The sequence below is a fragment of the Carlito syrichta genome, unplaced genomic scaffold (genome assembly GCF_000164805.1).
Source record: "Carlito syrichta isolate Samal-C Ts95f unplaced genomic scaffold, Tarsius_syrichta-2.0.1 Scaffold315896, whole genome shotgun sequence".
Classification (NCBI taxonomy): domain Eukaryota; kingdom Metazoa; phylum Chordata; class Mammalia; order Primates; family Tarsiidae; genus Carlito; species Carlito syrichta.
In genome coordinates, this window is record NW_007259992.1 from 330,080 (window position 1) to 336,828 (window position 6,749).

A 6,749-nucleotide genomic window follows, 5' to 3' on the forward strand; every position below is an offset into this window, starting at 1 on the left:
ATACAGATGAAGCTTCGCTGGCCAGCCACTCAATTCCTACTGTGTATCCTGATTCCTAACAGGCCATGGATGGGTACTAGTCCGTGGTTCAGGGATTGGGAACCTCTGCTCTAGAATCATGTCTCTGCAGAGGGCTCTCTCAGCTGGGGCCAACTGCTCCCATTCCCTCCAAGTGAAATTCAGACACATCCATGAAAGTGACCAAGCCTATAACATATTTTTTAATATCAAATTATCCACATTCCATGCTGCTGAAATTATTATGGACCCCATATTCTTTAATTATCTTTGTTGTAGCCAGAGATTACAACTTTCAATAGCAAGAACAATATATGAGAAACTGACATAAGTTCTAGGAAAATACACAGCATTTACCTAGTCAGTACAGAAATAAAATCAGGGAATATTGGCAAGTCGAACCACTTGAAGCTTATGTGATATACTAGGCTTATGCTGAACACTTCCCATTCATCTGGAGGTCTAGAATTGTAGTATTGCTAGAAAGTGATACTCTAAACAATGAGTACTCATACTAGGCAGAGGCAAGATCTCTTCTCACAAGACTTTCTCCATACCTTGTCATCACTAAATTACATTCGTTAGTTTAAGAATTTCCAATGTGACTTTTTAATTGTTATCAACAGGGTCTCACTCTGTTGCCCAGGCTTGAGTGCAGTGACATTATCATTGCACATGGAAAACTTGACACCCCAGGTTCAGGCAATCCTTCCGTCTCAGCCTCCTAAGTAGTTGGGTCTACAGGAGTGCACCACCAAACGTGGCTAATTCTTTTGTAGTGATGAGGTCTCAGTATGTTGCCCAGGCTAGCCTCGAACTCCTGGCTCAAGGCATCCTCCCACCTTGTCCTCCCAAAGTGTTGCAATTACAGGCATGAGCCACCATGCCCAGCTGGTTATACTGTTTTACAGGTATATAAGTCTTCAACTCAAAGCTATGACTTATTTTTGTTTTAGAAAACTGTATTTGCTTAGTCCTTGTTAGAGAAATATGAGCTTATTCAGCATGTGATACCTATTTAAGTTACTGTGATAAAGATATATCATAACATGCCAGATTGCTATCCTCTAATCTTTCAAGGTACACCCTTGGCTTGCATATGGATCTTTAGGTTTCAGTTTTCCTATTGTTCCCAGAAATGAGTAGTAGTTCCATGTGCCTAAATTGTCTGTGTAAACAATGTGGCTTATGCTGGACACCTCCCATTCATCTGGAGGTCTAGAATTATAGTATTGCTAGAAAGTGATACTTTAAACAATGAGTACCCAATGAGATTCCCTAGTAGACGTCTCACATGTGTTGTCGCTTAAGTCCCAAGTGGAGTTTAAATAAAGCATATCCTGTGTGGCTTCACTGGGATAAGACTTTAGAAGATTGTGCCAGGTTTCCTCTGGACTTCAGCTTTTTCTCTTTACTGAGTTTGCTTTGTATTATTTTGCCGTAATAAATGACAACCACTGAGTATGACAAAATGCTGAATCCTGTGAGTCTTGCAAGTACATCATCAAACTTGGAAGTGGTTTTGAGGACCCTGACACAGTCCTTCATTATGATTTCTAAAATCCTGTACATCTGTCCGTAAAAGCCATGTAGATTCTCTTCAAGGCCGAGGTATGTTATATACAGTTCCACTTATAGCACAGCTTTGTAGCAAACACTCTGTGAGGGAACAATAATAAAAATACCCTGCTATGTGTGGTCATTCACCAAAACACATATATTAAGGGCCTACTAAAAAAAGATCAGAGCAGTGGCTGGAAGTGGGGATGATGAAAAAGGAGAAATGGTTACAATATGTCTGGTCTGGATAACAAGGCAGAAATTAGGAGAATTCCCTGAGGTGTTCTTCAGACACCTCAAACACCACACCCAAAACAAAACACGCCCCTTAGCCCTTCTATACTCCTCCTTCCCACCCCCCCAACCTGCTTCCTCAAATTCAGACATTCTCTATTTTGTACACATTTACAACAGCAAGCATTAAAGAGTGAGTTCAGTTTATCTCACTTGCTTGAAGGGATGGCTAAAAAGTACTGTCAAATGAGAACAGTACGTTACAGGTAAATGAACACTGTTTGATCTATTCTAGTAAAAATAAAGATCAAGAAACCAAGAAGCAATAAAGTGGTTAAGGACATGGATTCTGAAGCCAGCCCAAGTGGCTTGCAATCGCTAAGCTTAATCTTTATAATCATGAGACCTTGACAACTTCCTTATTCACTCTGTACCTCAGTCTTCTGATCTGTTATAGTGGGGGAAATAACATTATCTACTACACAAAGTTGTCATAAAGATGAACAGAGATGATGTGGGTAAAATCGTCAAAACAATGGCTGATACACAATATTATATGCTTGTTTTCTCATATGATTACTAGGGGGTACACCCCCAAGGCCACGGCAACATGATACTCTAATAAAGTCTCAAGTGTACTAATACAGAGGTGGGAAAGGGCATCCAGTGGGAAATGGACATAAGAAACACTGACCTGGAGACATGGATTCAGAAAAATTATGTATATCACTGAGAGTAAAATGCCTTCAGAGGCAATTAACTCATTCACAGGAAGTTAGAAAAGAAATGATTATGATAGATGCTGGGATGTAAAGTTGTTTAATAGATGGAATAAAGACAAAGACCCTATAAAGGAGAAAGGCAGAAAATCACAGAAGCCAAAAAAGAATCTTCAAGTCAGAGAGGGTGACAGCAGTATACAGGTCTAAAAAGGGAGTTGGGAGATCAACAGGGACCTTTGTGAGACTTGCTGAAGTCAGGAAACAGTGGCAGAAGCCACTAAGTAGTGTATGTGGGGTGACATGAATGTGAGGGGACAGGAACAGAACAGATGCACAGGGAATGTCTGTGAGAGAAAGAAGAAGGAATGAGCAGAGCTTGATAGGCAAGCAGAGTAGAAACACACTGGAAATGAGGCTTGAGATTAGAATATAGCTGTAGATAACTAAAACAAAGCTGGCTATTAAGGAGAAATTAAAGACTAAACAGTGGATGAAAAAGAGAGGATGAAAAAGACAAGCTTGTCTAGATCCTAACAACAAAGGGCAACAGTGATCTCTGGAGAAGAGTGATCCCTTTCCTTTGGAATATAACAAGGCTTAAGAGAGCTGCATAATTTTTCATACAAATCTTCCCTGGAGAACACAACTCTAAATGACCTGCAGATCACCTTAGGTTATATAATCTGTTCAAAGTATTTGAGGAGCTCAATATAAAAGACTACAGTCGGGTGCAGTGGCTCAAGCCTGTAAGCCCAGCACTTTGAGAGGCAGAGGCGAGAGGATTGCATGAACCCAGGGTTTGAGACCAGCCAGGGCAACTTGGCGACATCTCATCTCTACAAAAGATAAAAAATAAATAAATAAAATAAAAATAAAAGACTACAGATCTTCTAGTGCTCTAGATAATTTAGGATTTCTATTCAAATATCAAGCAAACCAACACAGAATCTGTCCATAAAAGTCCATGTAGATTCTCTTCAAGGTCAAGGTATGTTTAGAATACACATTTTTTTCCTGTTTTCTGAGTCCTTCTTTGGCATTATAAAAAAAGGAAAGAAATAGAAGATGTGCAAAAAGATAAAATGGAAATTAAACAATTTAACAAAACACAAACAAAAACTATAACTCACTGGACAAGCTCAAAAGTACACTGGGTATGAAAGAAGAACCCATGAACTGAAAGAAAAAAAGTGAAAAGAAATTAATCAATATGAAAAACAGAAAGACAAGAAAAAAGGGGGAAAAAAAAGACGAGAGCATGAGAGACCTGTAACAATAACAAAAGACTTACTACTCATATTATTGGAGTTCCAGAAAGAAGTAAGAGTAAGGATGAAAAAAACATTTAAAGAACTAATGGTTGAAAATTCCTCAAATTTGACAAAGGGAATAAATCTACAGATCAAAAAGTTGAGCAAACACCAAACAAGATTTTAAAATTCCATGTCATATATCCTGTGATCAAATTTCTGAACACTGTATAGACCAAAAAAACCCCAATTTTGAATGCAACTTGAAAGAAATGGTGCATAAGAAACAGTTAACTGGAGGATAATGGTAGCAAATTTTTCACCTGAAGTCATGGTGGATAAAAGAAACAGACATGTTTCTCAAGTACTAAAAGAACTGCCAGCCCCAAATTCTATATCCCACAAAATATCCTTCAAGAATGAAAAGAACATAAAGATACTTTTAGAGAAAGGAAAACAAAGAACATTTGTTACCAGGAGACCTACTGTAGAAGAAAAGCTACAGGAAGTTTGCCAAACAGAAATGTAACATTAACAGAAGAAAGTTTAGGATTTCAAAGGGAATAAAGAATGGAATAGTAAAAAGGTCAACGAGCAAGTTTCATAATATGCTTGTGAGTTGAAGCAAAAATAACATCTTCCAACATGGTACTCATCTTTTGAAGAAAAATTACCTAAGACAATCATATTCATAGGTAAGGTAAAAAGGGACCTAATGGAAATAAGGTTTCTATACATCAAAGTGCTAAATTGTTGATACTATTAAATTGTGGTAAGTTATATACGTACATTGTAATATCTAGAACAATCACTAAAAAGACAAGAGATATTCTAAAAGTCACTATAGATATATCAAATGGAGTTCTAAAAATGTAGAAGACAAAAAAAAAAAAAAAAAAACCACAACAACAACAACAACAAAAAACCAAGAAACAAGAAACAGGGAATACTAAAAAATCTAATAATAAAATAGCAGACATAAACACTAACATATCAATAATTATTATACATTTAAATGGTTTAAATATACAATTAAGATACAGACATAAGCAAAATGGATATAAAATCACAACCCAAGTATATGGTGTTCACAAGAAACTTACTTCTTATATAGTAGTTATAGATAAGGTTTTTAAAAAAATTATAAAAATAGATAAACCATGCAAACAACCAAAAAAATGCTAGAGACCACAGGAAAATCAGATAGAGAATTGACAAGAAAATTAACAGGAGCAAATAAGAACATTACAGAATAATAAAAGGATCAATACACCAAGCATTAGCAACCCTTCATGTGTATGTACCAAACAACAGAGCTTTAGATTTTATGAAGCAAAAAAACTGATAGAACTTAAAGGAGAAATGGATAATTTTGTAATTGTAGTTCAGGATTTCAACACCCCTCTGTCAGCAATTGAGAGAAATACTAGACAGAAAATCAGCAAGGATATAGCAGACCTAAATAATACCACCAACCAACAGGATCATACGAACATTTGTAGAAACTCTCAACCAATGACAGCAGAACACACATTCTTCCTAAGCAGGTACACAAAACAAGATAGCACCATATCCTGTCTGGGTCATTAAGGAAAAGTCAATAAATTTAAACATTAAGATCAAATGTGAAACAAGCCAGGCTCGGAGGCTCAGCCTGTAATCCCGCGCCTTGGGAGGCTGAGGTGAGTGAATTGCCTGAGCCTGAGGGTTCGAGACCTGCCTGGGCAACTTGGTGAGACCTCATCTCTACAATAAATCAAAATAAAATTAGCCGGGTGTGGTAGCGTGTGCCTATAGTTCCAGCTACTTGGAAGGCTGAGGTGGAAGGATCACTGGCGCTCAGCAGGTCGAGGCTGCGGTGACCGGGAGCGGCCACTCCAGTCTGGGCAACAGAGTGAGACCCCAACTCAAAGAACAAAACAAACAACAACAACAACAAAATGTGAAACAAATTAGAAAACAATAACAAATAAATAGCAGGGAGTACTCCAAACACTAAGATATTAAACAATATGGTTCTAAATAATACATGGGTTCATGGATTAGGGAAGATGTCTCAAAAGGAATTGAGAAATTTTAGAATTGAATGAAATGTAATTAAAAACAGAAAACCTTGTGGGATGAAACTAACAGTGCTGTAAGGGAAATTTATAGAACTTATAGCTTACATTATAAAGAAAAAAGCTTCAAAGCAATAATCTAAACACTCATCTTGAAAAAATCAGTAAGAGTCAAATACAACCAAAGCAAGTAGAACAAAGGATATAATAAAGATGAGAGGAAAAATAAGTAAAATTAAGAACAGAAAAGATAGTAAAAACAATTCAGTGATATAAAGTGCTGGTTCCTTGAAATGATCAATAAAACTGATAAATGTTTAAAAAGATTAACAAAGATAAAACTGATACATTTCAAATATCAATAATACAATAAAGGACATAAGTACAGATCCTGCTGCCATCAATAAGGAAATATTTCAAACAACACTACAAAATTAGAAAATTTACATAAAATGAAACAATGTATTAAAAAACTAACAAAACTCACCCAGTATGAAATACTCTGAATATTAAATAAAATAAATAATTAAAAGAGAAAAATCTCCAGGCCCACTGGAGAATGCTGCCAAACATTCAGAGAACAAATAACACTAATTCTACACAGTCTTCCAAAAAACAGAAAAGCATTCCTTTCAATTCATGCCGTGAGGCTAGCATCACCTAGACATCAAAACCAGACAATAATAGTTTAAAAAAAAAAAGAAGAAGAAGAAGAAGAAGCAGCCCGTGGTTCCAGCTACTTGGAAGGCTGCAGCGGAAGTTCAATCGCCTGAGCCCAGATAGTTGAGGCTGCAGTGGATGTGAGCATGCCACTGCACTCCAGCCTGGGTGACAAAGTGAGACTGCAACCCAAAAAAGAAAGTGAAAGAGAGAGAGAGGGAAGGAAGAAAACTACAGATCATTAT